At 43.9% G+C, this 25150-nt stretch overlaps 1 pseudogene; it reads left to right on the top strand.

Moving 5' to 3' along the window:
• Positions 1–24695: 24695 nt before the first annotated feature.
• Positions 24696–24813, top strand: LOC126213069 (5S ribosomal RNA; annotated as a pseudogene).
• The last annotated feature ends 337 nt before the right edge of the window (positions 24814–25150 follow it).

Below are 25150 nucleotides of genomic sequence, written 5' to 3' on the forward strand. Positions count from 1 at the left end.
AAACCCACCCAGAAGATACAAGATCACCTAAAATCGACCAGGAATGCTCGACAAGCCCTGGAGAAAGGAAGAACTTGTAGGATTCCGTGTAGTTGTGGGGATGTGTACGTGGGTACTAAAAAAGAATGGTCAAAAAGCGACTAGAAGAGCACAAGGGCAGTTGCAGAAGAGGCGAGACTGACAGATCAGCTTTTGCGGAACATGTTTTGGAGCCAGGAGACTACCACATTCATATTGACACGAATAAGTACTGGCAGCCACAAGTGAATATCACGAAAGGTTATACGGAGGGACCGTAGAGACTGTAAAACACCCCAGGAATTTCAGTAGAAAGGAGGAGAGCTTGAAACTGAATGACACATGGATTCCGCTGCTGAAGAAAATGCGTACCACGCTTCCACCAACGGGTGGGTGATAGCAACAGCGGTCGACGGCAGTCGACAACGGCCTCTTGCACTCGCGTATTCGAAACATGTGACGTACGCCACTGTGCGGAAGCGGAATTTTGCTGAAGTCAGTAGCGAGCCAAAGAAGCTACAATGAAGTGCCACAGAAATCGGTATAGGCATGCGTATTCAAATACACAGATATGAAAACAGGCAGGACACGACGCTAAGGTCCGCAACGCCTATGTCAGACAACAAAAGTCTGGCGCAGTTTTTAGATGGCTTACTGCTGCTAGAATGGCAGCTTATCAAGATTTAAGTGAGTCTGAACGTGGTGTTACAGTCGGCGCACGAGCGGTGGGACACAGCACCTCCGAGGTACCGATGAAGTGTGGATTTTCCTGTACGACCATTTCACGAGTGTACCGTGAATATCAGGAATCCCGTAAATCATCAAATCTCCGACACTGATGCGGGCGGAAAAAGATCCTGAAAGGACGGGACCAACGACGACTGAAGAGAATCCTTCAGCGTGACAGAAGCGCAACTCTTCCGCATATCGCTGCAGATTCCAATGCTGGGCCATCAACAAATGCCAGCGTGCGAACCATACAACGAATTATCATCGATATAGGCTTTCCGAGCCGAAGGCCTATTCGTGTACCCTTGATGACTGCACGACACAAAACGTTACGCCTTGCTTGGGCCCGCCGACACCGACATTAGACTGGAAATATTTTGCCTGATCGGACGAGTCTCGTTTCAAATTTTATCGAGCGGATGGACTTGTACGGGTATGTAGAAAACCTCATGAATCCATGGACACTGCATGTCAGCAGGGGACTGTTCAAGCTGGTGGAGGCTCCCCATGGTGTGGGGCGTGCGCTGTCGGAGTGATAGGTCTAGATACGACTCTGACAGGTGACACGTACGTAAGCATCCTTTCTGATCACCTGCATCCATTCATGTCAATTGAGCAATTCCGGCACGACAATGCGACACTCCACATGTCCATAACTCCTACAGAGTGGCCCCAGGAGCACACTTCTGACCACCAAACTCCCCAGACATGAACATTATTGAGCATACCTTGCATGTCTTGCAATGTGCTGTTCAGAAGAGATATCCACCCCTCCTAGTCTTACGGATTTATGGACAGCCCTGCAGGATTCATGGTGTCAGTTCCCCCCAGCACTACATCAGACATTAGTCGAGTCCATGGCACGTGGTGTTCCGGCACTTGTGCGTCCTCACGGGCTCTCTACACGATATTAGGCAGGTGTACCAGCTTCTTTGGATCTTCACTGTACGATTCCCCTTGAAAATGTCCTCCACAGATGTGGACGAAACGTGGTTTTCAAGGTGAAATCCAATCGACCACTACATAGTAGCCCGACACATTTTACTGATTGTTATCTGGGGCTCTGTTGTGTGTGGTGTGGGAAGGGAAAGGGGATGGGCCGTTCCTTAGAAAGATAGGGGATGCAGAAACGATTTAGTTCGGTATACTTCTTAAATTTAGACAAGTGCCGGTATTTTATACAAATGATGAACTCTACCAAACTTTAAATAACGTCCATTATTGGTGATCCCTCCAGTTTTCTCGGTGCAATTGTTTAATGGTGAGCTTCCGGGAGGTTCACCGAGTTCTTGTCTCCATTTTACGCACAATATTTTGATGACTGACCCAGCCATCTTCTTCGGCTGCCGCGAGTATTGGTGCTGCCTAGACTACAGCCAGACTGAAATATTGATGGACTCGCTCAGCTATATATAGGCGAGTTCGGTTCCCGACACCCTCTACACCCTTTGAGGCTCTTCTGGTTTACAGAACCGGCAGTGGTATTCTGTGAAATGCAAATTGCTCAGCCTCTTCCAGTTCTGGCGGATATGATGGCCGGCGAAACTTTTAGAAATGTCAACTTACTCAGAACTTGGTCCTTCTTATCTTGGAGATTATCGAGTTCGTATGTATTGTGGAACATCTCCTCCCCATTGAGTGAACTGCTGCAATCTCTAGGGCCCGCATCTCGTGGTCGTGCGGTAGCGTTCTCGCTTCCCACGCCCGGGTTCCCGGGTTCGATTCCCGGCGGGGTCAGGGATTTTCTCTGCCTCGTGATGGCTGGGTGTTGTGTGCTGTCCTTGGGTTAGTTAGGTTTAAGTAGTTCTAAGTTCTAGGGGACTGATGACCATAGATGTTAAGTCCCATAGTGCTCAGAGCCATTTGAACCATTTTTTTTGCAATCTCTAGGGTTTTCTCGGCGCGATTGATCAATAAGTATTCATAATTAATAATTTTTATTAATTAATTAACACAATAATTAATAATAATACTAATAATAATAAAAGCTCAGGAGGGATAGATTAATTATTATGGTTATCTCCCTACTATAAGTTTCTGTATGAAATTTAGCCCAGCCTTACCTCCGACTCTATAAAAAGTCTACGTATTACCAAAACTATGTACCCACAACGCGTTGATGATGATGATGATGATGATGATGAAGTCCCATACTCCTTGACAGAGCGTAGGGGAACGATGCGGGAGATCCGCACCGCCATACTATGCAAGGTCCTAGTGGAGGTGGTTTGCCATTGCCTTCCTCCGACCGTAATGAGGATGAATGATGATGATGACACAACAACACCCAGTCATCTCGAGGCAGGTGAAAATCCCTGACCCCGACGGGAATCGAACCCGGCAACCCGGCAACCCGGCAACCGTGAACGCTGCCGCGAGACCACGAGCTGCACAACCCGTTATCCAACTTCAACTCGTATACTAACCTTCGACTAAATTGCACCTAATTTGAACTGAACTGTATACAGCCTGTCTTTATATTAAATGTGGAACTGAAGTAAAAATTTTATGTGGCACTAACCGAAATATCCACTTCCTTCGCATCTTGACAACATTGTTGCAGATTTCTCGAAAGCACAACAGCAAACAGCAGGCTGGCAGCGTCTAAGTTAGATTTCCATATTTTAAATAAAATTTCCAGACGAAATTTTAACTTTTGCAAACCACATGATGCAACAGGGTAATGCGTCATCATAAATATTCTATAAACAGTGGGTTGGGGAGACTAACTATTCGTATGAACGATTTTAGAGTGAAGTATGTATTCAAAACGACCGAGAAAACTTCGCGTGATTTTTACAGGTACCATTGATCAGAACAATAGAATGCTCAACAAAGTGAACAATGGTTTGAAAAGTGTACAAATTAACAGAGAATTTCTATAAAAAGCAAACAGCTTAATCAACTGGTATCTTAATGTATGACTCAGGCAAGAGGGGTGGTAATTTCTCACAACTCTGAGCAAGTTAATTATCTGACAACAATTATTTCCGCAAATTAGCTGCGCATTTCTGCACTCTTACTTCAAAAACAATAACATTATTCAAAATGTATATTCTCTTCGTTTTACAATATATACATCATATTCATCCTTGCTGTCCTTACAGTAGCTCTTTCTTCATCCAACAGAAACAATCACAAGTCAACGCAGCGCTACTGAATATGTCCATCATCTACCATACCTCAACCAAGAATGAATCAGACTGCGCAGAGTCCAAGACTGTGCCACAGCAAGACCAAATATTGTTTAACAGTAGCATAACTTGCCCTCTCTCTGACGTGCACGTCGATAACTTACAAAAATCGAAATGACATGCCACCTTATATTATTAATTATTAATAATTGTTGATCAATCGTGCAGAGAAAATCTGAAATATCACATCGCTTCACAGGGAGGAAATGTTCTACAATACACACAAATTGATACGCTCCGAAAAAAGAAAGGCCGAGTTCTCAGAACGCTGACCTGCCTAAAAATCTCGCCGATTGTCACATCCACCAGAGCTGGAAGACGCTGAGAAAATTTGCGTTTCACAGCTCTGAAAAACAAAAGAGCGTTAAATGACGTAGTGGGCGTCGAGAAACGAATTCTGGTATAAATACCGGTTTGAGTCCAGCAACAGTTCATACCGTGGTCAGAATCCAGGCAGCGAGTACACATAACAACAAAATTTGCAACACTTGAAAAGACGGCTGGGTCGGACGTGCAAATATTGTGCATAAAATGAAAAAAAAAACAACTTGGCAGTTCATCATTTAGCTGCTAAGCGAAATAAAAAGTGATTCAACTACTAGTTTTAAGTTGTATGGGGCTGCTGTATGTGCTAAAGAGCGTGTGAAGTTTTGAGGGACATGTATAAAAACTAGTTTCAGGAATTAAGTGATAAGCAAGGACCACTGGCACTTCATAGGAATGTTAGAAGTTTGCAGGTACAGAGGAACAAACCAGCTTTACTATCGTTCTAAAGGTCAATTAAGACGATACGAAACTAGAGACAAACAGTAAATACTAAATTGTCGTGGACAAACTCACTGGGTAAATTCTGTAGCAGGAATAATACAAATTACATTCGGAGCTTTTTCTCTCGAGGTTTGCCATAAGCTAAGAAATTTAAGAAAAACTCATGAAAGGTCCTCTCTGTCAGCCTTCAATTACCTCTCTGTAATCTATATCATAATAAAGTAAGAAATGACCGACTTGCGGATGCAGTACTTCCACCATATTTTTATGTAAAAGACAAGGCTGTTTGTAGAAGGAATTACAGTTCAGAATAGTGGATGTTGTTCGTTTCGAAACAGTTATTTGATCACTATTAAAGTTAATAAAAAATTATTTCTATTTTAACACCCTTACTCTACCAGTGACTCGAGGGCTTCTGACCATTGCAGCTAGCTAAAATAAAAGTGAAATTTACGTAAGCTGCCTGGCAAGGGCGTGTAGCTCCTAGTCAGAATTCAACGCCAGAGCGAGCACAGAAAGGACAGTCACGAATGATGAAATCATTCGCAGAAAAAGGGGCACAAGATGTAGACAATTTCAGTTTCACTCACTGTCGTTTCTTTAAAGCCATACTGTCGTGTTAAACGTTGTCGAATACAGAGCAGTGTGTACGGCGTAAGTACGTATGGACTGAAATATGCACACAAGTGTGACTGACCTCAGACGTATTAGGTAAATTTAGACTATGTATGTACGTACTATCTCCCCGATGCTATTCAATCTGTATATTGAGCAAGCAGTAAAGGAAACAAAAGAAAAATTCGGAGTAGGTATTAAAATCCATGGAGAAGAAATAAAAACTTTCAGGTTCGCCGATGAAATTTTAATTCTGTCAGAGACAGCAAAGGACTTGGGAGAGCAGTTGAACGGAATGGACAGTGTCTTGAAAGGAGGGTATAAGATGAACATCAACAAAAGCAAAACGAGGATAATGGAATGTAGTCGGGTGATGCTGAGGGAATTAGATTAGGAAATGAGACACTTAAAGTAGCAAAGGAGTTTTTCTATTTGGGGAGTAAAATAACTGATGATGGTCGAAGTAGAGAGGATATAAAATGTAGACTGGCAATGGCAAGGAAAGCGTTTCTGAAGAAGAGAAATTTGTTAACATCGAGTATTGATTTAAGTGTCAGGAATTCGTTTCTGAAAGTATTTGTATGGAGTATAGCCATGTATGGAAGTGAAACATGGACGATAAATAGTTTAGACAAGAAGAGAATAGAAGCTTTCGAAATGTGGTGCTACAGAAGAATGCTGAAGATTAGATGGGTAGATCACATAACTAATGGGGAGGTATTGAAAAGAATTGGGGAGAAGAGCAGTTTGCGGCACAACTTGACTAGAAGAAGGGATCGGTTGGTAGGACATGTTCTGAGGCATCAAGGCATCACCCATTTAGTATTGGAGGGCAGCGTCGAATGAAAGAAATCGTAGAGGGAGCCTAAGAGATGAATACACTAAGCAGATTCAGAAGGATGTAGGTTGTAGTAAGTACTGGGAGATGAAGAAGCTTGCACAGGATAGAGTAGCATGGAGAGCTGCATCAAACCAGTCTCAGGACTGAAGACCACAACAACAACAATAAGTAAGAGAGATTCTTCGATGAATTGTCCACAGCATACAAACCACACTTAAGGTGTATGAAACTCTAGAATTTTCGAAATCTATTAAAAACTGTGGTAAAAATTGAGGTAATTAACTACAAAATTTGTGTTTTTCCTAAAAATGAAGTTTAAAATATAACAGTACATTGGTTTTTCATAAATTAAATGAATTCTAGAGTTTCATACACCTGTGAGTATGGTATGTATGATGTGCAAAATTCATCGAAGAATCTCTCTAACTTATGAAGAAAAGTGTACCTATAGCAACAAATACAGCCACTAGTAAGTGAAAAAATGATGAAATTTCACACGTAAAAAAAATTAGTTTGTTATGTTTTCGAACTTTCACTGCAATGAGTGTGAATCCTGAATCCTTCCTGATGATGCTGACAAAGTTTTATGAATTTATTTGTAAAAGTGTAAACACTGGAAATTAAAATGTCCTGTGATGCCTCTCCTGCTCCAAGTCGGCCCGTTTGACGTCCTACCCCCCTTAAGGAGTCTTCGAGCCACCCACATACCTGTGAACTTATTCCAAATGCTCGTACCTTCGCTAACAGCCTGCAATGGGACACCGTGTCAAATGCTTTCCGGAAATCGAGAAATAGGGAATATGGCTGTTGCCCCTCACCCGTAGTTTGCAGGATTCTCTCATAACTTCCCTCTCTCTAAACAGAAAAAGTTAATTACAGTAGTGAACGCAGTATATGACGAAGTTTCGCAATTAAACGTGGAAACGCTGGAGCTCATTTCTCTGCCAATAAAAAAAAAAAATACGTTCCTGTGTGATTACCAAAGTGTGGTTTGACAAATTTGAAGAACTCGCACATGTGTGACGTACGAAAAATTTAATGCATTACATACAAAGAGATGAATGTTAATCATATGCCCCAAATACGAGAAACACAGTAACAGTTATTTATTTATTTTACGCGTTCAGGGCTTACATAACAGAAAATAATTTAAAAAATTAGAAAATTCTGCCAGGCACTGTTGATACACTGTTAAATGAATCGTAAACTCCAGAATTACGCTGTCTAGATAGCCGCATAACTTGCTGCATGTAGATCTTCTCTGGTTTTTGCAGACCAGGAGATGATGTGCGTCCTGCAGCTCACCACACTCACAGGAGTCATCTTCAGTGATGACACTCCATTTTATGAGGTTCGCCTTGCAACCTGATACTCATGTTCTCAATCGGTTTAGTGCCCTCCACGTCACTTAACGGCAGGTGAAATCCCGCAGCAGATTCCTCTTCGACCTTCTCCGCAATCCTTTCGATTCGTGATTTACGTCACAGCTCTTTTCGGCGAGTTCCAAGTGCTAATGGAATTGCTGATGTTGTTCCCATGTTCACCCTTGACCTCAACCTAGGGTTTCGTGGTTCATATCCAAACAGTGTCCGGACAGATTTTCTGCAATTTTTTTCTAAAAAAAAATGGCTCTAAGCACTATTGGACTTCACATCTGAGGTCATCAGTCCCCTAGACTTAGTCCTACTTAATCCTAACTAACCTAAGGACATCACACACATCCATGCCCGAGGCAGGATTCGAACCTGGGACCGTAACAGTCGCGCTGTTCCGGACTGAAGCGCCTAGAACCGCTCGGCCACCGCGGCCGGCACTTGATCTTACACCCTCAGATTTTCACCTCTCCCGCTCTCTATCGTACAGCTTTCAAGGAACTTCCTTTCCAGACGAAAATGGGCTCCGAACATGGCTCCATGAGTTCTTCACCTCAGAATCATGTAATTACTGTAGTTGCGGAAGCTAAAAGTTACTCCAGCAGTGACAGACTGTTGTAAATAGCGAAGAAGAATATATCAAAAAAATGGTTCAAATGGCTCTGAGCACTATGGGACTCAACTGCTGTGGTCATAAGTCCCCTAGAACTTAGAACTACTTAAACCTAACTAACCTAAGGACAGCACACAACACCCAGCCATCACGAGGCAGAGAAAATCCCTGACCCCGCCGGGAATCGAACCCGGGAACCCGGGCGTGGGAAGCGAGAACGCTACCGCACGACCACGAGCTGCGGGCGAAGAATATATCAGTGACTACTAACGTTTCTGTTAAGTGCGTCTGTTTATTTATAAAATTTATGGGAAAACATTATGAACTTACACACCAACCTAAATATCGAAAATGAAAACAGCGCAAATTAATAATGAAATCATGGAACCAGTCAATGAGTTTTAGTGTTTAAGGCATCTGAACACTGAGGACAAAGACTGTATACACTGGAAAAAGAAATACGATATGAAACTAAAATTAAAGGTGTTGCACCTAACGGAAGGTGTCGCTGAAGAGCGTAATGCAGCACCATTTGTCATTTGCTGGCAATGGTGATGGTGATGATGGTGATGACGACTAGAAAACAGAGAACAAACCTCGCCTACTCTCAGAGTGTGACAGTTGCCAGGGAAAAAGAGATTCTCGCGTATCTCGTACTGTTGTGGCTATATATGTCTACATGATAATGCAAGAGCGTAATCACACATGGTCTACTGGAGCAGTACAAACAACAGAATGGACAGCAGCTCAGCCGTTAGCGAACTTGTGATGCTCTGAGTCTTTGGACCAGAAACCTCGGGTACTGTCAAAGGCAGAATTAATCGCTTGTACTGCGATATTGCCGCGCACACTGAGTAATTGCACTGGACAGTGGATACAATACGACATCTGCGTTGCTATAATCGATGAAGAGCCGCCATTAACAGTGCGACGGGAGCAACGCAGATCCTATCCCGCTACCGAAGAAGCTGTTGTGTGCTACAAGGTGTAAAACGTCTTGAAAAAGATTTTAAGTTTACTAATTTAGTTTAATTACTTCAAATATATCCAAAATACACGGTGAGTCAGGAGGAAAGATATATTCTTTGGGGGGAGGGGGGGGTGGTATTATTATTGATTGCGAACAGGAAACTTCATATGGACGTACGTCCTCTGGAATGGTATCCGAGATAGGGCATATTTAAAATATATTACTTGTTTTCTGCATCATTCAACCACTGTCATTGTTTACAACGTATCACTGTAGCGTAGATGAAACTGAGTCGAACGATTTGGTACAGGACACTTGTACTCGATCAAGTCGGGACACTACCTCAAATTTGCCTACAAAAGCTACCTAAACTACAGCCCACGCGTGTCGCTCCAGAATTTCAGTATTCTTGCACTCTCTTTGCGCAAACTATTAGTCCAAGAGAAACAATTAACAGGGGTCTTTGCAGGAAATTTGATGTAGCGTACTTTTGTGCTGCGACACGTTTTCGCTGGAGAGTGCGATTTTCGAGTTACTCAAGAAAAAGACATATAAATTTGGTATTAAATGTGTTCTATCTCGGAAGCCACTTGGAATGGAGCATCGTCCCCTGGCCTAGCTTGCATTTATCGTGATCTCTCGCCCAGCACGAAGTCCCAAGCGACTGGAAAAAGCGCAGGTGACTCCAGTATATAAGAAGGGTAAAAGAACGGGCCTGCAAAATTACAGACCAATATCCCTAACTTCTCACAATTGAAAGAAAACAGCCCTCGGTCACTATTTATAATGAATTAACCGGGTTTCAACACTGCTAGGAGTGTCTTCCTCAGAATTTAAATCAAAGAATGGTCTATAACATGGTCACAGAATTACGACTGAAAAAGTTTGATACAAAGTACGGAATCATCGTCTGTTTTTCAACCTGCACCACGCAAGTAACGAGCAGCCCTTAGTGGCTCGCCATCACAGTTTTCTTTATCGTAAATATCTTTCTGACTAATGCCCTTTTGGCATATTTATTATTTTATAAATGACATGTAAGTACTGCCAGTCTTTCACGATGATTCCGTACTTATACTCTGTATCATACGATTTTAGTCATAATTCTGTGACTATGTTTTAGACTATTCTTTGATTTAAATTCTGAGGAAGACACTCCTAGCAGTGTTGAAACCTGGTTAATTCGTTAAAAATAGCGACCGAGGGCTGTTTTTCTTCAATTGTAACTATTCACGGTCTCTGAACGTGCAGCCATGTACAAAATTTCCCTAACTTCTGTTTGTTGCGGAATCCGTGAACATATTCTCAGTTCGAATATAATGTACTTTCTTGAGAATGAGAAGCCTCTGTCCACGAATCAGCATGGTTTAAGAAAGCATCGCTCGTGGGGAACTCAGGTTGCCCTTTTGGCACGTGGTATACTGAGAACTACGGATGAAGGGCAACAGGCAGACTCCATATTTCCGGAAAGCATTCGACACGGTGCCCCATTGCAAGCTGTTAACGAAGGAATAAGTTCACAGATATGTGAGTGGTTCGAGGACTTCATAAATAATAGAAGCCAGTATGTTGTCCTAGACGGCGAGTGTTCATCAGAGACCAGGGTTTCGTCAGGAGCGTCCCAGGGAAGTGTGATAGCACCGCTGTTGTTCTTTAGAGACATAAATGATTTGGCGGATATGTTGGGCAGCAATCTGCGGTTGTTTGCTGATGATGCCATGGTGTACAGTAAGGTGTCCAAGTTGGGTGACCGTAGGAAGGTATAAGACGACTTAGACAAAGTTCATCGTTGGACTGATGAATGACAGTTAGCGCTAAATACTCTAATGCGGATGAGCTGGAAGAACAAACCTGTAATGTTCGGATACAGTATTACTAGCGTCGTGCTTGACACAATGAAGTCGTTTAAGTATCTGAGCGTAACGCTGCAAATCAATATTAGGTGGAACGAGCATGCCAGATAGGGAAGGTGGATGGTCGACTTCGGGTTATTGGGATAGTTTTAGGAAAGAGTGGTTCATCTGTAAAGGAGACCGCGTATAGGAGGCTGGCGCGACCCATTCCTGAGTACCGCTGGACTGTTTGGGATGCGTACTAGGTCGGATCGAAGGAAGACATCGAACCAATTCAGAGGCGGGCTGCTAGATTTGTTACAGGTAGGTTCGAACAACACGCAATTGTAACGGAGATCCCACGGGAACTCAAATGGGAATCCCTGGAGGGAAGGCGACGTTCCAAAGAAGAGCGGCGCTTTTCGTCACAGGGTTATTTGGTAAGCGTGATAGCGTTACGGAGATGTTTAGCAAACTCAAGTGGCAGACTCTGCAAGAGAGGCGCTTTGCATCGCGGTGTAGCTTGCTGTCAAGGTTTCGAGAGGGTGCGTTTCTGGATGAGGTGTCGAATATATTGCTTCCCCCTACTTATATCTCCCGAGGAGATCACGAATGTAAAATTGGAGAGATTCGAACGCGCACGGAGGCTTTCCGGCAGTCGTTCTTCCCGCGAACCATACGCGACTGGAACAGGAAAGGGAGGTAATGACAGTGGCACGTAAAGTGCCCTCCGCCACACACCGTTGGGTGGCTTGCGGAGTATAAATGTAGATGTACATGTAGAAACACTATTGAGGAAATTTAGAGAAAGGCCATTTGAAACCGACTGAAGAACGATTCTACTGCCGCCAACATACATTGCACGCAAGGACCACAAAGACAAGAGAAATTAGGGCTCGTTCGGAGACATATAGACATACGTTTTTTCCTCGCTCTATTTGCGAGTGGAACAGGAAGGGAAATGGCTAGTAGTGGCACAGGCTACCTCCGCCACGCACCGTACGGAGCTGTACGTTCGTATGAAGTTTTTTGTTCAGAATCACTAATACTCTCACTCCACAAAGCATATATCTTTTCTCTTGACTCAGCCTGTATGTACTTAAGGAACAAATGAAACGATTAGGTGAAAGTTGCTTGGTGTTTAAGATATTAAAAATTTGAATTTGTTAGCTTGGTGTGTGTGTGAATTCTTAAGGGACCAAACTGCTGAGGTCATAGGTCCCTAGACTTATACACTACATAAACTAACTTATGCTAAGGACAACGCACACACACACACACACACACACACACACACACACACACACACACACACACACACAAGCCGGAGGGAGGACTCGAACCTCCGGCGGCAGGGGCCACGCAATCCGTGGCATGACGCCTAAAACCGCGTGGCCACTCCGCGCTGCGATAGCTTGGGTTGCCTTGTTTTTTTATCAAAAAATATACAAATATAACATCTTCTGTTCCAACAGCTCAACAGTAAGCCTGAAGTGGTTAAACGAAAGCACAAAACAGAAAAATATAAAAAATTCAAACTAACATTTAAGCTCTCTTCTACAAAGTCTAATGAGTTTTCAGTATTGCAACATATAACACTCAACTGTACTGCTCTTCTTTGTAGCAATCGATTTCGATCTATATTTGGACAATCTTCGGGTGCTAAAGCAGTCACCAACTTTGCATCCTATAAATGCAAACCTTTTTCATAAGTGTGAAACGTTCAACTGCAAATGAGTCTGATGAAAATCTAATCAGTCAACCCATTCTTCACCAGTGCGATTACATCACGAGTGTCATTCACTGATTACTACTTTTATAACCCGAAGATGGTCCGAAAACTGACAGAACTCGAGTGCTGCAATTAAGAAACAGTGGAGCTGTGTACTATATAAGGAAATTCCACAAATTCCAGAGGGCTGCTCACGACTACTCGCACAAAATACAACATACGATACCTATCACAGAAACGCTAATAAATTTGCGATTATATTACGGCCTTCATTGTTCAACGAAATAATAAGTAGCCGGGGTGCAATTTCCGGAGCTTTATGGGGCGTTTCTTGTTTGTTTATTTACATCATACACTCTACCAAATAAATTCAAAATATCCTTTTAAAAAGTAGTCCAAAGAGGATGAGAACGAAATCAAAGAACATGCTGTAGGATATCCCAGAACCAATTTATTATCTGTCTATGAGACATCTTCTTACAGCGTAGATGGACATTTTTCATACGTTTGGCGTAGTAACTTCTTATGTCAAAATTGCAGAAATACTGTGCACAGAGAACTGCGATCACTTGCAATGTATGGAATGACAAACTCGTCTAAATCATTTTACTGTTTTAGGTAACTAGTTTCGACCAAGAGCAGGACCTAAAAAAGGTTTATCCGTTTATTCAGCGAAATGAAAAACTGAAATAACTGGGGTTTATCTATAGATAACTTCTTATTTTTCAGCTCGTCGTACTGTAAGCTGCTTCTTACCACAGCAGATCCCTTCAGCCACCCTTTCCCTGTTCTACTTCTTTTCTTTTTCTTCACAGGTATCCGTCATCAATTCAACAACAAAAACCAATTTCTTTTGTACTTAGGGTAGTCGTAGCACACCGAAGTCCATCCATCTACATCTACATGGATATTCTGCAAATCGCAGAGGGTTCATCAAACTACTTTCACAATAATTCTCTGTTATTCCAGTCTCGAACAGCGCACGGAAAAAAGTAATATCTGTATCTTTCCATGCGAGGTCTGATTTCCCTTATTTTATTATGACGATCGTTTCCCCCTATGCAGGTCGGTGTCAACAAAACATTTTCGCATTCGGAGGAGAAACCTGGTGACTGAAATTTCGTGAGAAGATTCCGCCGCAACGAAAAACGCCTTTGTTTTAATGGTGGCCACCGCAAATCCTGTATCAAGTCTGTGACACTCTCTCCCCTATTTTGGGATAATACAACAGTGCTGCAGTGCTGCTCTTCTTTGAACTACCTCGATGTACTCCATTAATTCTTATCTGGTAGGGATCCCAGACCGAGCAGCAATACTCCAAAAGAGGACGGACAAGTGTAGTGTAGGCAGTCCCTTTAGAAGATCTGTTACACTTTCTAACTGTTCCTCCAATCTTTGCTTTGCCTTCCCCACAACATTTTCTCTGTGTTCTTTCCAACTTAAATTGTTCGTAATTGTAATTCGTAGGTATTTAGTTGAATTTACAGCCTTCAGATTTGACTAATCATCGTGTAACCGAAGTTTAACGGATTCCTTTTAGCACTCATGTAGATGACCTCATGATTTTCATTATTTAGGGTTAAATGCCAATTTTCGCACCATTCAGAGATCTTTTCTAAATGGTTTTGTAATTTGTTTTGATATTCTGATGACTTTACTAGACGATAAACGACAGCATTAACCGCAAACAACTTAAGATGGCTACTCAGATTGTATCCTAAACCGTTTATATGGATAAGAAACAGCAGAGGGCCTATAACACTACCTTGTGGAACGCCAGATATCACTTCTGTTTTACTCGATGACTTTCCGTCAATTACTACGAACTGTGACCTCTCCGACAGGAAATCACGAATCCAGTCGCATAACTGAGATGATAGTCCATAGCACACTGTTTCACAAGCCGCTTGTGTGGTACAGTGTCAAAAGCCTTTTGGAAATCTAGAAATACGGAATCAATTTGAAATCCCTTGTCAATAGCACTCAACACTTCGTGTGTGTGAAGAACTAGTTGTGTTTCACAAGAACGATGTTTTCTATGCCCAGGTTGATCGTGTGTCAATAGACCGATCTCCTCGAGATAATTCATATTTTTCGAGCACGATAAAAGTTCCAGAATCTTGCTGCATACCGACGTTAATCATGTGGGTCAGTAATTTCGTGCCGACCGGAGTGGCCGAGCGGTTCTAGGCGCTTTAGTCTGGAACCGCGTGACCGCTACGGTCGCAGGTTCGAATCCTGCCTCGGGCACGGATGTGTGTGATGTCCTTACGTTAGTTAGGTTTAAATAGCTCTAAGTTCTAGGGGACTGATGACCTCAGATGTTAAGTCCCATAGCGCTCAGAGCCATTTTTAGTAATTTTGTGGATTACTCCTACTGCCGTTCTTGAATACTGATTGGACCTGTGCAACTTTCCATTCTTCGGGTACGGATCCTTCATCGAGCGAGCGGTTGCATATGATTATTAAGTATGGAGCTATTACATCAGCATATTCTGAATGGAACCTAACTGGTATACAGTCTGGATCCGAACTCTTTCTTTTAACTGCAGGTACGTAGCCTATAGTGTTCTTAGTGCAGGAGGGAAAGTACTGTGAGTGTGAGTTGCTCCATGCCTTGGCGCTAGTTGCTCAGATCATTATTTTACTCTTTAGTCGACGCTACAGACTGTTTTACGGAGGTCTTGGCTCTCGTAAGGACCCTCAGGACACTTGGCTCCAGCAAGTTTACGGCGCCCCATAAAGATGCCCTAATTACAGGCAGCAGGACATTAATGGCATCGGAACATGTGAAGACTGTGGCGGCTTTTGAACCTGCTGTATATAGCCTACTGTGGGCTGCGGAACTGCAAACAACTCAGCTGTTAGTGCAGACATTTCTGAGGATCGGAAAAAGGATTGGCCCTGCCCAAAAAGTCTCGTCGAAGAATGTGACTCCTACAGAAACGCGCCATCTTTAAACAGTCGGTGTCAGCTATACCAAAAACCATCACTCGAAGAAACTGCTCTCGGTAGATCTCTTGCACCACTTCGTATCTTTTGTAACCTGCAAATCCCATTTACATACGAACTTGACAACATAATCGTAAAATTTCTGAACAGTTCACTGTAACGACTTGCGTATAAACAGGCAAAGAGATCCACTATTGTTTGGTTGCACTATGGGAGATAAAACAGTGGAAACAGTAAATACCGTAAACTTTCTAGGAGTAACCATCCAGAGCAGTCTTAGGTGGAATGATCATATAAAACAAATAATATGAAAACCAGAGGTCAGGCTGGTATTCATTGGAAGGATCTTAAGGATATGTAATTTATTCACGTCTTTAACATAGACATCTGTCTGGGACCCATATCGAGTTAAATAAATAGAAATAATGAAGAAGATCCTTCTAAGAGCGGCAAATTTTTTCTGGGAATCGTTCAGTTGGTGCGAGGGCCTTATTTTGAAGATCAACAAACTCCAGAGGCCACAAGAAAGGCGTTGTGCATCACAGAATGACTTGAGTTGATATTCGAAGGGCGTGTGTTCGAAGAAGAGTCGGGAAAGATATGACTTCCTCCCATCAACGTCTCGCGAAGTGGCCACCATGACCAAATCAGAGAAATTGGAGCTCATGAGGAGACCTACCGAAAACTTTCTTTCGATGCACCATTCGCGGATGGAACAAGTAAGGGAGGAAAAGATTGTGGTACCAAAAGTATCCTTTCACATACAGTCAAGGGTGACATGTGGAGTACAGATGCAAGCTTCCAGGCAGATACGAATCGTTCACTATCGGCTGCAGAGTGCATAGTTCCGTACCGATCCATACTGCACTGAAGTTGGTTATGCTGCGTCCGTGCATTGTGTGTTCCTGCCGTATCGTTTAAATAAGATCAACGAACAGTGAGGGAAAAACGTCGCAGCACCAAGAAGGAGGAATGCGACATGAATGAAAGTTGGTAGGCGTGCTTCTACACCTGAAAGATAATGTCTGTCCACGTTTCACGCCAGTCGCATCAGAGGGGCGATACTAGCGCCACTATGAAGATGCAAATCAGGTTTGATTTAAATACACGCTTTAACGGTCGTGAGCGTTAGTTATGTCTGAGACTGGAAGTGGTGAGTTGATGTTAGTTAAGAATGTCTTTAAGGCGACAAATGCCATTATCAGCATCTCACTGAGTTTGAACGCGGTCGTGTACACTGCTACGAGAGGCTGTATGTTCCTTCTGCGGTATTGCGGAAAGACTTGGCAGGAATGTAGTCACTGTACATGACTGCTGGCAGTGGTGGTCACGGCAATGTACGGTCGCAAGAAGATGGGGCTCTGGTTGGCCACGTGGCACTAACGAAAGGGAAGACAACCGTGTTTGGCGTATGACTCTGGCGCATTGTACTGTATCTGCAGCAGGAATTTTAACAACAGCTGGCAGCGCAGTGAAGCAGGGAAATATTACAAATACGTTACTTCAAGGACAGCTCCGAGCCTGACACCCTGTAGCGTTTATTCCACAGACTCCAAACCACAGCCATTTGCTAGCTGAGTGGTGTCAAGCGAGAGTTCATTGGAGGGTAGGCTGAAGGTCTGTTGTGTTTTTTGATGAAAGCTGGTTCTGCCTCGGTGCCAGAGATGGCCGTGTGTTGGTTAGAAAGAAGCCAGTTGAGGACCTGCAATCAACCTGTCTGTGTACTAGACACTTTGGATATACACCTGAAGTTATGGTCCTCGGTGCTATTTTGTATGATAGTAGGAGCACCCTCAAGGTTATACCACGCATACTGACTGCAGATCTGTATGTCAGTCTGGTGATTTGACCTGTTGTGTTGCCATTTATATCGACATTCCAGCCGCGCGGGTTAGCCGCTCGGTCTAGGGCGTCTTGTCAAGGTCCGCGCAGCTCCCTCCCGTCGGAGGTCCGAGTCCTCCCTCGGGCATGGGTGTGTGTGTCGTCCTTAGCGTAAGTTAGTGTAAGTTAGATTAAGTAATGTGTAGGCTTAGGGACCGATGGCCTCAGCAGTCTGGTCCCTTAAGACCTTACCACAAATTTCCAAAAAAATTGGAATTCCAGGAGGTGTTTTCCAACAGGATAACGCTCGACCACATACCGCTTTTGTAACCCAACATGCTCCACATAGTAGCGACATGTTGCTCTTGCCTGATCCAGTACAGGATGTATAGCACATCATCGGACGACAATTCCAATGTCATCCACAAGTAGCATTGACCGACCCTGTACTGACCGACCAAGTGTAACATGCGTGGAACTTCATTACACAAACTGAGATCCGGCACCTGTACAACACAATACATGCACGTTTGCATGCTTTCATTGAACATTCTGGCGGTCGCACCGTATATTAATGTACCAGCATTACACATTTGTAGTGGCTTATCTCCCGCTTACGTTAGCCCGTGATCTTGCAATGTTAATCACTTAACTATGTTACCTAGTCAAATATATTCCCGAAATTTCATTACTCTACATTAGTTGTTTTTTTGGTGCTGCGATTTTTTTCCATCACTGTTTTGCTAGATGTGTATGCATTCTTGCAGAGGCCTACTAATCACGTTAACAAACTCATTTCGCACTGTTTGAATTGCTAACGGCAACTATCAACCAGTGTTGATATAGAACATGTTGCCAAAGTCTCCAGTATCTCTAGTATCGGTTTCAATATTCCTGCATGTACTACAACTTCTCTGATTTTGTTGTCAAATTAACGAGGTACAATGCGTCATTTGTGTACAAATATCTTATTTTTTCACAATCATTTTGTAACAAACGTTCATTCGAATATAGTTTTTCTCGTACCCCTCCAGCCCTTTTTCATTTGTGTTTCGTTGATTGCTTGAAGAACAAGCGATGTAGCGCTAGAGATTTAATGTGTTTCTTAACAATGTTTTATTCTCCCTTCAGGTCTTAGACTTCTTTCAGTCTTCAACTACGTTCCCGAGCTGTTATTCTATGAATCGCCTATCAACGAACGCAGCCACAGGAGTATAAGTTAGCGGTCATCATGCAGATGTGGTGAAAGGGAACAATAATGAAGCTTTATATGTAAACTGAAAGGGAATCACTACTATCAGATGCAGCGGGACATTTTGGGGAATCAGCGGTGACGAGCGAAAATGTGTACCAGACCGGGATTCGAATCCGGGATCTCCTGCCTACTGGGCAGGTGCGATAAACACTACGCCATCCGGGACACAGCATTATCGCAACTGCACGAACTATCTCGATACACCTCACGGCCAATCCACACTGTCACAGAGTGCCACCTATGTGTCAATTATACTCCTGGTTCAAATGGCTCTGACAAGGGAACCTCCCCATCGCACCCCCCTCAGATTTAGCTGTAAGTTGGCACAGTGGATAGGCCTTGAAAAGCTGAACACAGATCAATCGAGGAAACAGGAAGAAGTTGTGTGGAACTATGAACAAAATAAGAAAATATGCACACTGAGTAGTCCACGCGTAAGATAGGCAACATCAATGAGTATGTGAGCTCAGGAGTGCCGTGGTCTCGTGGTTTGCGTGAGCAACTGTGAAACTAGAGGTCTTTGGTTCAAGTCTTCCCTCGAGTGAAAATTTTAATTTTTTATTTTCAGACGATTATTATCTGACAAACTCTTATGTTTTCATCGCTTTTTTGGGAGTGATTATCACATCCACAAGAAAACCTAAATCGGGCAAGGTAGAAGAATCTTTTTACCCATTCGCGAATTGTACAAGTTAGGTGGGTCGACAACATATTCCTGTCATGTGACGCACATGCCGTCACCAGTGTCGTATAGAATATATCAGACGTGTTTTCCTGTGAAGGAATCGGTTGACCTATGACCTTGCGATCAAATGTTTTCGGTTTCCATTGGAAAGGCACGTCCTTTGGTCTACTAATCGCACGGTTTTGCGGTGCGGTCGCAAAACAGAGACACTAAACTTATTACAGTGAACAGAGACGTCAATGAACGAACGGACAGATCATAACTTGGCGAAAATAAAAAAAAGTAAACTTTTCACACGAGGGAAGACTTGAACCAAGGACCTCTCATTCCGCAGCTGCTCACGCTAACCACTGGACCACGGCGCTCCTGAGCCCACACTTCCCTTGATGTTGCTCATCTTGCGCATGGACTACTCACTTTGTATATTTTCTTATTTTTTTCATAGTTCCACACAACTTCTTCCTGTTGCGCCAACGTACAACTAAATCTGAGGGGGATGCGGTGGGGAGGTTCCCTTGTGAGCACTATGGGACTTAACTGCTGTGGTCATCAGTCCCCTAAAACGTACAACTACTTAAACCTAACTAACCTAAGGTCATCACACACATCCATGCCCGAGGCAGGATTCGAACCTGCGACCGTAGCGGTCGCGCGGTTCCAGACTGTAGCGCCTAGAACCGCTCGGCCAAGTATACTCCTGTTCACTACTCAGGGATCCCCACAGGAAGTCGGACGTATTTGTGCATTCGCACTGAAGAAACTGGATCTAAAGCTCAGCCAGGCTTATCAATTATTTGAATGCATGGTGTCTCTTCGTAGGACAGAAGAGAGACAATGCATTCAAATAATGAAACTGTGGCGTGCTTGGGCAATACACTAGGCTGAGTGCTGCTTTCAGCAACTAGTTTGGCACACAGCTTTAATCCACCGTGTAAACATGTTTACAGACAAAGAATAGTAAGTCTAAATAAAAACTCTTAAATGCTATTTTCAGTTCAATGCTCGGCACGGGAGCTTCGTTAGAGAACTAAGCCTAGTCATAAGTCAACTGTGTCAAGAGCGTCTGACGCAACTGTTATGAAACGATTCCGCCTATAACTATTCGGGAGCTCCAGATCTCACTTCGGCTGAACCAGTACTGTATAATAAGTTACGCAATTTGTGTTATTCACTCACCCAGAATATTTTTTCGACACACAAATGGAATTTCTTGTTAGCACAAGCACCAAAAATGCAGATTAAAACTGTGTGCCGGACCGAGACTCGAAGTCGGGACCTTTGCCTTTCGCGGGAAAATGCTCTACCAACTGAGCTACCCAAGCACGACTCGGGCCCCGTCCTCACAGCTTTACTTCTGGCAGTACCTCGTCTCCTACCTTCCAAACTTTACAGAAGCTCCCCTGCGAACCTTGCAGAACTAGCACTCCTGAAAGAAAGGTCCCGAGTTCGAGTCACGGTCCGGCACACAGTTTTAATCTGCCAGGAAGTTTCATATCAGCGCACACTCCGCTGCAGAGTGAAAATCTCATTCTGGACTAAAAATGCAGTTTTAAAGTTTCTTGTTTACAGAGATAATTGTTGTCGACATGTTTCCTTGACTGATTTTTAAAATATAAACGTACGTTTATGGCTTATCAACTCTCATGATACACAAAACCAGAGTAACTGGGCGGAAGTCGTGCTTCATCTCGACGCCACGGTCACATTGTAAATGATTTAAAATTTTACACTCTTCTGTCTCGATCGATATATGGCCCGTCTATTTCCTCGACAACGACGGATGCCTGAAGTAGCTTTCGTATTTCGTATGTGTATTTTACAATTGCATGCAGTTAGATCTGCAACGTGAATGAAACTGCAGTGGAGTGTATGCAAAGTTTAGAAACTCCGTAGTAGATACAAACTGTGTGCCTGATCGGAACTCGAACCCAGAACTTTCCCTTTCGCGGGCAGTGCTCTTGCCATCTGAGCTAACCAGGCTAAGCACACGACTCGTGCTCACAACTTCACTTCCGCCAGGTCCTCTCTCCTGGCTTCCAAACTTCGTGGTGGTTCTCCAGCATACACTACCAGTGCGAGACAAGCACTTTTTGGACGAAAGGCTGAGACGATCCAGAAAGAGAAAAGAGGCACAGCAGGTTGTACCATCTCGCCGTGTTGTGCCGACGGCGGCTGGCGGTTGTCCACGAGGGCCTCTGTGATACACCTACATCGATACTCTGCAAATCACACTTAATTGCCTGGCAGAGGTTTCATCGAACTACCTTCAATATAATTCTATAATATTCCACTCGAACAGCGCGCGGAAAAATCGAACACTTATATATTTCCGTGCGAGTTCTGACTTCCCTTATTTTATTACGATGATCGTTTCTCCCTGTTAGTGTACTACACGAAAACGACAGCATCATCTGCAAACAACCTAAGACGGCTGCACAGATTGTCTCCTAAATTGTTTATGTAGATAAGGAACAGCAGAGGGCCTATAACACTATCTTGGGGAACGCTAGAAATCACTTCTGTTTAAGCCGATGACTTTCCGTCAGTTACTATGAACCGTGACGCCTCTGACAGGAAATCACGAATCCAGTGGCATAATTGAGATGATATTCCATAAGCAGACAATTTCACTACAAGCCGTTTCTGTACTACAATATCGAAAGACTTTTGGAAATCTAGAAATATGAAATAAATTTTAAATACCTTGTCAATAACCCTCAACACTTCGTGTGTGTAAAGAGCTAGATGTGTTTCGCAAGAAGATTTTTCTAAATCCGTGTTGACTATGTGTCAAGAGACGGTTCTCTTCGAGGTAATTCATTATTTTCGAAACAATGTATATTCCAAAACCCTGCTGCAAATCGACGTTAATGATATGAACCTGTAATTTAGTGGATTATTCCTACTACCTTTCTCGAATATTGGTGTGACCCGTGCAACTTTCCAGTCTTTGGGTACGGATCTTTCGGTGAGCGAGCGGTTGTATGTGATTGTTAAGTACGGAGCTATTGCAAATATCAGCATACTCTGAAAGTAACGTAATTGGTGTACAGTAAGGACCAGAAGACCTTCTTTTATTAAGTGATTTAATTTGATTCACTTCTTCGAGGATATCTACGGCTAACTTACTCATGTTGGCAGTTGTTCGAGATTCGAGTTCCGCAACATTTACTACGTCTTCTTTGGTGAACGGACGCTACTTGTTGACTGCTCGAGTACGAAGACTAAAATGAGGCTGAGCAACCCTAGTGGATCCTATCTAGAAACTCGCCCCACCCAGCAGAGTGTCAAGGAAGGAACTATTTTCCATACCCTTGACGGTGATTCCTATAAAAAGCAAACCTGAACTGTCGTTCCCACAAAAAGCTATGCCTGTCTTACCAACGAGTTCTTAGTAAATTCTCCACATCTGTTAGGTTGCCATTACCTGATCCGTCCTAACCGGAAACTGCCTCCCAGGAAGATATCCCTGCGCTGCTGGTGCCGTTTTCAAACCAAGGGTCTTTTCTAGCGGTTACCGCAACATTGGCACGTAACTACTATTTAAACGAAATTGCATTAAAATTAACCCGACCAGAAACAACTCTTGTACATACGGGATTAATGGTGAGTTATTTCCGTCTCTCTCTTGTCTCGGGAGTACACAGAAAACTGGGAGGGAGGTTTTATTATTTTAGTTTACAGCTTAATTCACCTATAAATACAGCATAATTCACTTACAATTTACATCTTAATTCACTAATAAGGAAGTAATAAAATTAGGTAGACAAGAAATTTGTGGCAAAACTTGACTAAAAGAAGGGTTCAGTTGATAGGGGGCAAAGGCCTTGCCGCAGTGGATACAACGGTTCCCGTGAGATCACCGAAGTTAAGCGCTATTGGGCGTGGCCGGCACTTGGATGGGTGACCATCCCGCCGCCATGTGCTGTTGCTATTTTACGGGGTGCCCTCAGCCTCGTGATGCCAATTGAGGAGCTACTCGACCGAATAGTAGCGGCTTCGGTCAAGAATACCAACATAACGACCGGCAGAGCGGTGTGCTGACCCCACGGCCCTCCTATCCTCATCCTCCTCTGAGGATGACACGGCGGTCGGATGGTCCCGGTAGGACACTCGTGGCCTGAAGACGAAGTGCTTTCAGTTGATAGGACACATTCTGAGATATCAAGCGATCACCAGTTCAGTATTGGAGGGAAGTGTAGATGGTAAAAATCGTAGGGGGAGACCAAGAGCCGGCCGCGGTGGCCGAGCGCTTCTAGGCGCTTCAGTCCGGAACCGTGCGACTGCTACGGTCCCAGGTTCGAATCCTGCCTCGGGCATGGATGTATGTGACACCCTTAGGTTAGTTAGGTTTAAGCAGTTCTAAGTTCTAGGGGACTGATGACATCAGATGTTAAGTCCCATAGTGCTCAGAGCCATTTGAACCATTTTTGAACCTTTATTATCGGAGTTACAATCCTTTTCAGCAAACAGTACGTGATCATGATCTGACGCCTTGCTATCCACTGCGGTGGGGCAGACACATGAACACGCCACATCTGTACATTTTACAGAACTTTGCGATATTTGCCGATGCGTTAGTAACCAATTACACTCCCCTCCCATCCCCCGATCCCACAGGTACGATAGTTTCAGAACGGGCCAGTGCCGTAAACACAATGATAGCGTTGAAGGTAATACAAAACTACTGTAAAGATACAAATCTTCCTACTGGAAGAGTATTTGAACCACCGTCCGCCCGAATGTGTGGCCAGGCACATCCCCGTTCTATATCACATAAATTCGTTCTTTTTCACTCAGGCGACAGTGCGGTCCCGCCTGATATGATGCTGCAATTTCCCAAAAAGGTTCATCTCAACATACACACCACTGTAGAACGGAAATTTCGTTTTGGAAGTTTCACTACGATCAAATTTGGTGATTCGTGTGTTTGACACAGGTTCTGTAAGTACACAAACCGTCCGTCGCTTTAGAGCTGCCACGTGGCATAGCCGCGAGCAGCACACGTGTCTCTAGTTTTGACCGTGCGCTGGCGGCCGAAAGAGAGTGTTCTATGAATAGCTCCGCCAGCACAGGAATAGAGGAGAGAGTCTTTAGTGGGTGCAGGAGCGGTGACAGCTGGCGCCAGGGGGCTGACGGCACAGCACGTGGCCGGCCTTCCGGGAGGTAGGGCATTGCCTCGGCACGCGCCATGCTGTGTAGTGTATGTCCGTATCTCTATCTGTGCACGGCCGATTTAAGTCCCAAGCGACACTAGTGGCTGTAAGCAGCCCGGCAATCTGCTACCACTGCGTGGGGCCAACGGCCTTGCCGCAGTGCTAACACCGGTTCCCGTCAGATCACGGAAGTTAAGCGCTGTCGGGCTTGGCTAGAACTCGGATGGGTGACCGTTCGGTCTCCCGAGTGCTGTTAGTGAGTGGGGTGCACTCAGTCTTTGTGATGCAAATTGGGGAGCTAAGCCGGCCGCTGTGGCCTAGCGGTTCTAGGCGCTTCAGTCCGGAACCACGCGGCTGCTACGGTCGCGGGTTCGAATCCTGCTTCGGGCATGGATGTGTTTGATGACCTTAGGTTACTTAGATTTACGTAGTTCTAGGTCTAGGGGCTGATGACCTCAGATGTTAAGTCCATTTGAACCATTTGATGAGCTACTTGATTGAGAAGTAGCGGCTCCCGTCACGAAAACTGACAAGGGCTGGGAGAGCTGTGTGCTGACCACACGTCTTCCATATCCACATTCAGTAACGCCTATAGG

This window comes from Schistocerca nitens, chromosome 1 (genome assembly GCF_023898315.1).
Source record: "Schistocerca nitens isolate TAMUIC-IGC-003100 chromosome 1, iqSchNite1.1, whole genome shotgun sequence".
In the NCBI taxonomy this organism is placed as follows: Eukaryota; Metazoa; Arthropoda; class Insecta; order Orthoptera; family Acrididae; genus Schistocerca; species Schistocerca nitens.